This window comes from Fulmarus glacialis, unplaced genomic scaffold (genome assembly GCF_000690835.1).
Source record: "Fulmarus glacialis isolate BGI_N327 unplaced genomic scaffold, ASM69083v1 scaffold39147, whole genome shotgun sequence".
Taxonomy (NCBI): domain Eukaryota; kingdom Metazoa; phylum Chordata; class Aves; order Procellariiformes; family Procellariidae; genus Fulmarus; species Fulmarus glacialis.
Genome location: NW_009222017.1, coordinates 996 through 12,313, shown reverse-complemented (window position 1 = coordinate 12,313; position 11,318 = coordinate 996). Strand labels below are relative to the sequence as shown.

General features: G+C 42.9%; 1 long non-coding RNA gene across 1 annotated transcript; it reads right to left on the bottom strand.

Annotated features, from left to right (window-relative positions):
* Positions 1–3,370: 3,370 nt before the first annotated feature.
* Positions 3,371–11,239, bottom strand: LOC104079317. Its single transcript, XR_683550.1, has 3 exons — positions 11,154–11,239; positions 9,419–9,607; positions 3,371–5,884 (listed from the first exon to the last, which is right to left on the bottom strand). It is a non-coding gene; the product is annotated as an uncharacterized LOC104079317 (long non-coding RNA).
* Positions 11,240–11,318: the final 79 nt, after the last annotated feature.

The window sequence follows — 11,318 nt, the reverse complement described above, 5'->3', positions numbered from 1 at the left end:
AATTTGCAAAACTTTGTTATGACTTAGGCTGTCCCTACACTATTCAAGACGAGGTCGTACCTCCTACCTTACCTGTTGTAAGCAGGCAGCTTAAGGAGCCGTTTGTACACACGTAGCCAGAAAGATCCGTTCCAGAAACACGTGTTACCTCCCCTCCAGCTTACACGAGGAGCTGGAAAGGCGTCAGAACAGGTCTGTTATCTTCACACCAGATTAAAAACCTGATTAAAAGCTCCCAGTTCCAGCCTAGCGAAGAGGTTTGGTGTCTGCCCAGCGTGAGCTGCAGGACCATGCTGGGCAGCCTCCGCAGCTGAGCCGGGCAAGGGCAAACACCTGAAGCCCGTTCCCTGTAGCTGCTGCCCCAGGGCAGGAGATCTGGCACAACCAGCCTCCACAGAAACACGACCGGACTCACGCAGGAAGGAAAGCGAGGTGTTCCTCTACATCCAAGTGCTCCCTGCACCCGCTGGTCCCTGCTGGTTATCCTGGCTTCGCACGGGTTCCCACGGCCTCCCCCCGGCTCCTTCCCACAGCCGGCAGTCCGGCTCTCACTCCCCACTTGGGTCTTCTCCATCTCACAGCTGCTCAGGAAAAAAAAAAAAAAGCTTCTGGAAACAGTGAGAAGCGGAGGTAAATGAAGAGCAGGCATCTGGGAAGGCAAAACATGCTGCAGCAGAGGAAGGCTTCAGCAAAGTCAAGCAAAAACTCAGCCCTGGAGTGCTCAGCTCTGCCCCGCCAAGGAGAAAGCTCCAGGCTGGACAGTTTGTAGCATCAGGCCTGAACATCTCCTGCTCAGCCCACAAACACCCATCCTGCTGCTCTCCCTCCCACCGCCTCCTTCAATCACACTTTCCATTGATTAATTTGACTGAAGTGCATTTGTACCCAATTAAGCTCATTGACACAGTTCGGGCCCAACAGCCAGCCCAGGTGGAGCCGAGTCCGATCCAAGAGGAGCCCTTCTGCAGGCAGCAGGTCTGCTGCGAAGCTGTTACCTCGCAGTGCTGACACGGTGGAAAAGCCGAGGGTGACCTCCCTGCATGCACTGACACACCACGCCAACCGATCCTCGCAGTGACAGATGAGCAGCCGCCTCCCGAGGGTGACAGATGGGGCTGGAGAACCACGCTCCGGTGGGAAAACCGGAGCCAGGGGAGCCACGGACACCAAACCTTCTTGCCAGAGAGTCACAGCTCAAGTACAACAGCCCAGCCCTCTGCAGCGTATCTGCAGATACGAGTTTTAAAAGAATCTCATAAATATAATTTGTTGTTCTCTGTCAAGCACTTGTCCCCTCCAATCCTCCTTACAAACGATGCCCCCGCGGTGCGGAAGCACGCAAACCCACCGCCGCGCAGGGGAACCGACACACCGCACCAATGCGGGCAGTGACACAGCCGGCTGGTAAGAACATCGCTCCCCCGACACAGGGCACTGAGGGACCTCACACATCACCTCCTTTCCACGCGCACTCCCTTTCCCATCGCCCGGTTACCAAAAGCGATCAGCAGTTGGGACCGACAGCAGCCCGGGGTCCCCCAGCTCCCCCCGAGAGCATCAGGGAACACCACACAGCGAACCCACGTGCTGCTGCAACGCCGAAAGGCAACAAGCGGGGTAAAACCCAGCCCGCCGCAGGGTTAACGGCCAGGGCTACCTCGTACCTTGCAACCTCAGAACACTCCATGGCCTCTCCCAAACCAGGGCCAGAAGGTCCCCAGATCCACCCTCCTCGCCCGCACGCTCTCGGGGCGTTTCACAGCAGCACGGTCACATCGCGCCCAGGACACCTTCAGGGAGAGGGAAGAGTTGAAAGGGGCCCCAGACCACCCCAGGGTGGGTGGGAGCACCCGGCAGAGAGGTGCCTCCACAATTAGACTATGAAGTTCTCCGGTGGGAATTAACAGATGACTGTTAAATAGACTACAACTGCAAAGAAAAACCCCAACAAAGCAACCAAAACCAAAGGCCACCCAGGTAAGATGGAATTTTAAAGTTTGACCTCAAAGTTTATACTCCAGATTTTAGCAGATATATCACAGAGCTTTTACGGCTTGTTTGGATAGCGATATTCAGCACAACATTCACAGCCCCTTTACATCGTTCAGCAAGGCTTCACTTTTTACAATGCACTTCTAGCAGAAAATACATGAGCTTTTACTTGCTTTCCTCTTACCAACGTGCAGCTACACTCTGAGCAGCAGCAAAGCTGCTTTGAAAATTATTATCCAGTAAGTGTCAGAGTGGGCCAAGAAGAATAAAGTAATCTACACGAGAGAGACATTTTAAAGACTGAATTTGCCAATACTTAGCCAGAACTTCATTCATATTCTTAGCACAGAGTTTATAGCACCTTTAAAAACGTTTCAGGTTAGTGCTTCCAACACACACCTTACCAAAAACACCACTTTCAAGAGAAGATCGCTGGTGAGCCCAAGGTCAGCATACAAAGTCGGCTCAACCACAACGATTTAACAAGAGATTTTCACCCCCCGCTGCCCTCATACCTGGACCTTGACAAGCCAGCAAGATCCTGGCTGGTCCCCTTCTGCTAACGGCATGAGGCAGCAGCAGAGGACCTGTGCGATCAGTCACTCCTGGTCTGACTGTTCAGAAACGAACTGGAGCCACTCATTAACCACGCAGCAGCAGCAGCTTCTCAAATTGTTTAAAAGCGAACTTAACTCGCAAATAAAACTACTGACAGAAGACCAGGGGATAAAAGGCAAAGATGAGAACTTTGAATCACTTATTCTCACTAGTTACTGCACATTAGCTAAAGAAAAACCAAGAAAAAGTTTTTCTTGAGACAGAGCTAGCACTGGAAGACCCTTTATCTGCACAGGGCTCAGGGCACGTACACAGATTGCTTCCGCAGCCAAGGAAATGGTTGTATTTTACAAATTCTATCTGCATTCTTGATAAAGTAAGAAAAAATTCTTCTCGTGACGTTTCTGCTGATGCGTGACACGGAAGCGCTGCAGCAAAGCAGAGGGGTTGCGTTCCTCTGAGATGGGTGAAGCAGCTCAGCTGTTTTTCACCGCATCCTCCCAGAGTATGCACCATTACAAACCGGGGGGTAAAAAACCATCTCAGAACTGCACGCACCCGTGCCAAAGCATGCAGCTGGGCCACGGCAGGTGCCTTTTGGATTCGAAACGCTTTGGCCCGCTAGCCACGTGCCTTTCGCTGGGCGCTGCCGAGTGACCGGGGAAAGGCACCCACCGGGTTGGTGCCACCAGCACCAGCGCCCAACACGGCCCGAAGGGGAACGCTTACCAACACGAGCTCTGAGTTAGCTTGCATTAACTAATGCGTAATGCCGACGTTTGTTTAGATGATGTTACTTATCCATTTATTCGACAAATTAAGTTCAAACTTTTTTTTTATTAAGCACATTCCACAGTACAAAGCTTTAGATCATGAACGATATCTGTACAATTTAACAGTTTCAAGAAGCTGTTCATACACCAACTTTCCAAACAGATAATTGGCAAACATAATTACAAGTTAGAATTAGACTATCCCAGTGCTTTGAAACATTAATATAGCAGTAATGTACAGTTGCTCAATTATGGTTAGCAAAACAAGTCCAGAGTGCAGCCAGGATCACTACCATTAATCCCAGGAGTCAAGTTCCTTGGGTGCCAATCACAAAAGTCCACTGCTATGTTACACAAAGCACAAAGAAGTTTAGACTGCATGTTCAAATACCATTATCTCCCAAGGAAAAACATGAATTTAAATCTTACACATGCATTTTTAAAAAAGGACTCCGTTCTTCGGAAACAAATACCTTTTTCTTCAGGGCTGCGACAGATTTTCCTTTTTAAACAGTTTAATATTAAAGCTATTAGATGAGAAGGGTAAAGTAAGACACTTTCACGAACTACTGTCAAGCTTACCAAAAAGCGATCTTATGGACGCTTAGGAGCGTGTTTTTCATCTTCTGTACTTCTTCACATTCGGTCATCTCGATGAAATAAATATTGTTGTAGTAACACGTAAATGGGAGTTTAACTTAAACACTGATCCCAACACCTCTCTCAATGTGAAGGGTGAAGAGGAGAAAACCTTAAGCCGCGCTTCTGTAACGGTTCGGTAACGCCTTGACGTACGCTTTCTCTGAATTCGCTTGACACAGAAACGATGCGTCTAACTGTGGCCATTCCGCAGTAACGCAGGAGCGATCCCTCAGCAGTCGGACATCCCCTAACTCTTCTGATTGTAAAAGGGAAAAATGCAAACCCAAGAAAGTGCTGCCAGAGGACAAAAACATACGGCGTACAAACGATCAAAGGAATGACAATACATTTCTGTGCCAACAAGCATCTTCCCCAGGAAAACAGGCAGATTTCACGCTGAGCTCTAAAGCATTAAAGAAAAGCCACCGACAGGCGTAGTCACACATGGCTAATGCAGATAAAATATTCATGTTTGCATTTATCCATGTCTTATTCTGACAGAAGAAAAATGCAGTAGCGTTTATATGACCACATAAATTAGAAGGGAGACTATGACAACATAAAAAGAAACTATTGAGACTTCCTAATGAAAGCATGCTAACGAAGAGGAACCATGACCAGGACCATCGCAACATGGTCACAGCTGATAGCTACGGAAAAGAAAACTAGCACGGTAATTAGCATGGTAATCAGCATGGTAACCAGAGCATTGACTTGAAGGGACCTCCACTCCACCGTAAGGAAGTGTTACAAATCAAACATAAATAAATTTAACTTTGGCCCATGGCATCTTCTCCATTGAGCAGCCAAACTAATGCTAAGGAAAGACATCAGCAGGCGTTTGTGAGGACCTACTGGTGTTAAAAGAAACGTCTGTAAATACTGCGGCACAAAAATATAAGATACAGAACATAAATTAAACATTTTTTAATTTTTAAAAAGTTCAGAAATTACATTTTAAAATATGTAGTTCCCATTAAAAAAATCCTAATGAATACTGAAAACCTCCTTTTGCAGAGAAAATGTCTAAGTAACTCGTATTAACCCCTACAGTGCCAGTAGTTAGAACATCCTGCTGCCAAGTGCTACCACATTTTGTATTAGTGTGTAGTGTCAGGAAATCCTGACTCCTAGCACCCGGAGTTACACTGTTATGTACATTATATCTACATGCTTATACAGTATTTGAAATGAGGCAAGCACACATGGAAAGGTTTTACTATACCAAACATTAGGAAGCGTAGGACGGCTGTAGTACAGAGCACAGTTAAAAGGAAAAGACAGTGCTATACAACTAGTTTAGATAACCTAGCCTGAATTACAGGTAATCTTTAATTTAAAAGAAATTATTGGTGCAGAAACAAGTAAACTGTAATCCAAAAATATTACTGAGCAATTCAGAAATATTTCTAAGAGTCCAACGTACACTCCTATCAAACAAAACAGGCTCTGAATCTGTCATGAGAGTAAAGTCTAAAGGACAATGGTGACTTTGAAAGCAAAGCTCTGTACATTCTGGGTATGTGTTTGGCACCCAAATTTCATTGGAGAATGTTTTTTCTTTAAAGTCAGACAAAAGTGCAAAGCAATATAAATTAGGCCAAGTCCTTTCTTGACTTCTGATTTATTTCTGAAAAACAAGCCATCAGAGTTCAGTTTCTACGGACAATTTACATGTGAAGCTTTGGATTTCTCATTGCAGGGAAGGATAGGCTTCTGAAATTCATCTACTCGAAGTCAGTGAATTTGTAGTAAATTCAAAGACGACCACTGAGAGCAGGAAAGATTAAGAAATTTAAATATAGAATTGTGCTGCTTTGCATCTACACAGCATCTAGAACCAATTCTGACTTTAGCTGTCAATCAACATCTTCAGGCATGTAGTAGCCAAAAATCCAGTAGTTCAAGACTGTGAAACCCTGAAAAAGACAAAAGACAAGCTGAACTGCCAGAAGATACAAATCAAAAAGCAACATTTGGAGACATCTGGAGGAGGTTAGGCCCACACCATCTTTTGCACTCCAGGCTGAAAATAAAAGGGGAAAATACCTGCGAGGAGTGCAACGCTTACGCGACATGTTAAGGGGGTGCTCGCCATTAAATACTTCCCTCTGTGCTAGAAGTCCTTCCTTGAAGGAGAGATGCAGCTCCACAGGACATTGCCTTCGTTGTAGAACATGCTCTGAATTCAGTTGAAGAGCAAGATTCTCAATAGCACTAGTCCTTGGGGGCTCATCTAAAGCTTGGCAGTTTTCTCACGTGTAGAAGAATCAAAAACCCTCTTGGGAGCTAACAGGTGAACCACCAGCTAGTCTCGCTAAATGCTGAACGCCTGTTACTGAAACAGTGACCTACATACAACTGCGAGAAAATTTTCCTTTCTTCTTCACATTGCAGAGGAGCAAGCTTTGCACAGGATACAAAGTTCAGTTGCTTTAATACATGGGGTTTTAAGAAAACAGACAAAAAACTCAAGTAATTTTATATTTCGGTTACCTTTTCCAGCCACATGACTCCATTATTAGCTTGGAGCCAGTGCAAATTCTTAGTGTAATTAAATCTGAACTTTGATTTTACCTGCCACTTCCCAAAAATCATTTTTATGGACTACAGAGAACTACCCTCTTCTGATATGAAATTCCCATGAAAGGTTAAAACATCTTTAGGCACTTCCCCTTGACTTCCCTTCCCCCAGCCCAAGGCCTAGTGCTTAATGTAAGAATATTAGACTATCATATGGTAACAATTTTTATCATGTTACAATAAACAACAGGAATTCAACAGAACGCAATAAAACTCTCGCAGCCAACTGCCAGGACTGTCAAAAATGATCCGCTTTGAAGAGACATAACATTGCAAGCCTTGTAAAAAAGTGTACAGGGCTGCTTCAAAATTCAGAAAACTATAATGTTTGAAAGCATACAAAACTATTTCATTAAATGTCATAATGAAATATTAGCTGTTTGACCATAATTTTATGTAGATTTATGTTTTTTGGATTCTGAAGTTAGACAAACCTGTAAAAAAGTGACATCACAGCATCTCTCCTATATAGGAACCAATTATTGAGGGACTATCATTACCAACACCAACAACTCCCAGGATATGGAGGTCTGCGTGGTTTCAGTTGTGCGTCATGGGACAAGTCAGACATAAGCTGTGCAAAACTGTCAAGTGTGCAGAATTTGAACGGAAGAACACACTGCCAAAGGCATTTCATATTTCACTGACAAATCTCAATGACAGTGGGTCTTGTGGGCCACATGTGGCAAGAGAGGACAGTAAGACACCAGCACATTGGTGGTCAAGCGAATTGACATAAATTTTATTCAACTCCTGATTTCTTTTGTGCTTAAGACATGCTATGTATAGCTTTTTCCATGAATCAAAACTAATAAAAGAAGCTTGCCAAATACACTTCTGTAATTTTTTTTAAAAACAAAGCAACAGAAAAAATCTGTCAATCTCAAATTATCTTATAAGTTAACAGAAGAAATTACTGGTGTATGAACTGGAAGATAGATGGAGATTGTTCCTAAAACTATTGTTGTCTTCTCACACAGCCTATTCTATATGCCTGAAAAGGCAAGGGGAAAAAAAAAAAAAAAGAATTATTCAGAAAGGAGAAAAAAGTTTTCAAGAGAGAGGGAAAACCATTCAACCTCAACAAGCCTTGAAGTTTCCACAGCAGCAGTTCACCTAGGTACGGACCCAGGTGGCACAGAAGTCAATGGCAGTATCTCTGTCTTAAAAGGAGCAGGACAAAGTCCCTAAGGATGTTACCATCAAGCTTCCCCCAACAGGGATACAAGTATGTCACCCCGGATCAAACAGGATCATTTTGAAGTGGAAGTCACAGGTAAGCAGTGGTGGAGGACCTGGCTCTTTGGGTAGTTTCAGGATTTACCTCCCAGAAAGTTGTGTCTTTAGCCACTTCCCCACCTCGTACAAACATTAAGTTTAGGAGCTTAGCCTTTTCACATTTCTGTTGTCTTACTGCAGGCAGGATAAGGAAGTCCATGAGTTTTACTAAACTACCCTTGCAGCAGTGTTCTTAAATGTGGTTTTAAGAGAAAGTTCCATTAACTGCTGATTCTGCACCCTAGTTTATCATCATAGCATAAGACTTCTTCCTTAATCATGGGCCTAATTATATTAAGTAATTACAGGTTCAGAAAGACAGGCAACTCAGTCTAGCAATGCCAGCTTTTTGCTTAGATCCCCTGTGAAACGTGACGAGCCAACAGATCCAAGTATCATATCCAGAGAGGACGTTAAATTGCCTTTTTTTAAAATGAGTAGGGGTTCAGTTAGTAGGAAAGGCAGTCAACGCTTTCCTGAGGAACGCTTACAGGTGAAAGAAAACTAATTTTTGAGAACCACCATCTCAAAGCAGCAAAGCATGCCTCCACAAGGGAAGGTATTTCCTAGCAGAGATCCTACAGGAATGGAAAAACCTGAGGAACTCATTGCCACAGCAAGGATAAACACATACAGATAGATAATGAAAATCCATGCTTACATGAAGACAGGGAAAGCTTTTCCCACAATGTTTAAGCAAACTATTAATTATCCACTTCAAATAAAATAAATCCTTCCTGTTGGGGCAATGTTACTCCTAAGTTCTCTTGCTGCAGTGTCTCCACTTCCTTGGAGGCATCCAGTCTCAGCACTGGAGAAAGGGGCAACTGCTCTGCTTTGGTAAGGCAACTTCTGTGTTTCCAAGTCCCAGCATTCACAGCTATTTATAGTTCAAAGTGCAATTGTTGGCAGCAACATAGATGACATAAGGAAAAGAATCCACTGTTCTAACAAACAGATCTACAGCGGAGCTTTTACCCACCGTGCTTCAAGAACTAAATGAAGCTGACTTGCAGAAAAAAGGAAACAAAATAGGCAAAGTTCATGTGCACCGTTTCTGACAGCTCTAGGTTGTCATGCTGTCTAACACCGTGTAATTTTTAGTTCTGATTTTTTTACTATTTGTGGTTATCACAGAACTGCTCATTTCTGATAAGCATTTGTCCAAAGATCTTAAGTTCAGTTTACCAGAAATGCATTACAATGCTCATTACAAAGCTTCACATAGTGAGCAGATGCATCAAGAACTCTAAAAGGCTCTGATTTCACAGGGTATCTGGAATACCTGAGCAATACACCGAGTCTCCTCCATTTCCAAGAACAATGTGAATATGTAATAACTTTCCATATAATACCTGAAGTACACAATTATAAACAGGAGGGATTATATTATAGAAGGGGATAAGATAACATGACATGACAAGTTTTGTAAGCTGAAGCACGACCAAAGACTAAATAGTGAAAGAAGTGGCATAAATAGGTTTTATTTTCTTAAGGAAAACATCAGTTTGTTGTTTTAACCAAGCCAACCTGCAAACAGAGTGGTAATTTCACATATTTATAATACATCCAATAAAGAGAGGGAGACTTACCCTCCGAGGGTAGTAAAGTGCAGACTGTTATCTGGAGATGTAAGTGTATGTTCTAGATGGAGAGCGGGTCTCATTCTGGGCACTGGGTGGCACGTTTAAGAAATCCCAAATCAGAATTGTATCGTCATGGGAACTACTAATGATCTGAAATTCATCAAACTGGAGTCTAAAGACACGTCCTGAATGTTCCTGTGAGTAATACGAAATCAGTTAGCAAGGCAAGAAGAGGATAACATTTCATTACATTTGTACTCACACATGTATCTGGACACAGAACGGTGTATTCAAACTGTGGTGTGCTGGTTAAGAAACCCTTAGTTACAATTACAGTCGAGTTTAAGAAAAGCTGATTTCATACGTAAGCTTTTTTCAGCAAAAGACATGGCTTCCAAATCCAGTGCTTGTAAACCCTGAGTCTCCCCTGGAGGGGCCAGCCGCAGAGGCTGCGATTATTAAAGACGAAAGCAGCCTATCAATCAAGCAGCAGCAATTTAGAAGATTGGCTGGCACCAACAATCTGCCAGGGCTCCTTCTCTTACATAACATTTGCATTCATCACTGCTGCTAACTCCATTTTTGTATAGCACTAATACACCACATCACAGCTTCATCTAGGACGCGCTGTTGAAAGGATCATTATGGCTTGCTTACTAATCAAGACAGACTGTGTTCAAACGCTGCCATAAGAAAGGGAGCTGGAGGAGTACACGCTCTGTCAGCTCTTTCAAGAAATTTCAAAATGGCACTGAGGCCCAGAAAAGGTTCTCTTCTTCATCCTGCTTATCCATTTTTAATAAATTTAAAAGGAGTACGCTACTTTTATTAGAGAACTAACCGAAGCTGTCAGCCTGATCTCCAAACTATAACCTGAGCTACAGTATACCCACAGAGGGGAAAGAATCAACTTTCAGTAAAACTAAATACACCGCATTCACACGGAATAAAAGAATAGATAAATCTCATCTCTATGCAAAAACCACTGAAAAGAAAGAAAAATTAGGAGCATTTCTGGCCATGTAAGCACTTCTTTAGGTGTTGGAAAGGCCAAGCACATGCTGAATATGCCAATTACCATCACATACAGACAACAACTTTAGGTTGCTACTAGCTTGTCAAACTGACTCCTGAAGTAAAATTTCATGCACATTGCAGTGGAAAGAACAATGAACTCATTTCCCTAAATTATTTTTAATGAAGTCTACTGTCATAAACCAAAACCCTCATTACAAAGAAAAATGTAACTTAAGCAACAGCCTTAAATCTGATAGTCCCCTGAAGTGATTAGAGTTCCTGTGGTAATCCGTTCGACTCAACCTCCCTTCCCTCTTCACATCTCTTCCTTCCAAACTGAAAGGTTAGGAGAAAGGATTGGGAAAGGCTCACAAGATTCCTCCCTGCTTTTTAGTAAGAGGTAATTTAAAGCCAGCGCTACAATGGTATTAGGGAAACACACCAATAACTAGAATTATTTGATACAGTGTCACGCTGATATTTTTTTTTTTTAAAGTATCTGAGAACCTCAAACTAGAAAAATTTGATCTTTCTTTTAAGCTCAGATCCAAATCGATCAGGATTTAACAATATATAATTTTTTTCTTTATTCTTAGAATAAGCAGCAGCCTAGGCTTTATAAAACATCCTGGGTTTTTCACCTATCCCACTATAATGTGATAAAATGCCTCTCACTTACAAATGAAAGATTTCAGATAACCCCAAATAAGTTAATTTTACATACCACTAACGTACGCAAGCATAATGTACTTGCTGGGGCACGAGGGTCAAGAGCAGCTTGCAAGTCCCAAACTTTAATTTTGCTATAAAGTAAAATAAGAAGGTCATTATGAAAGCATTGTTTCAAGTATAAGCATAGAAGAAACACCTAAAGCAATGGAAAGCACGC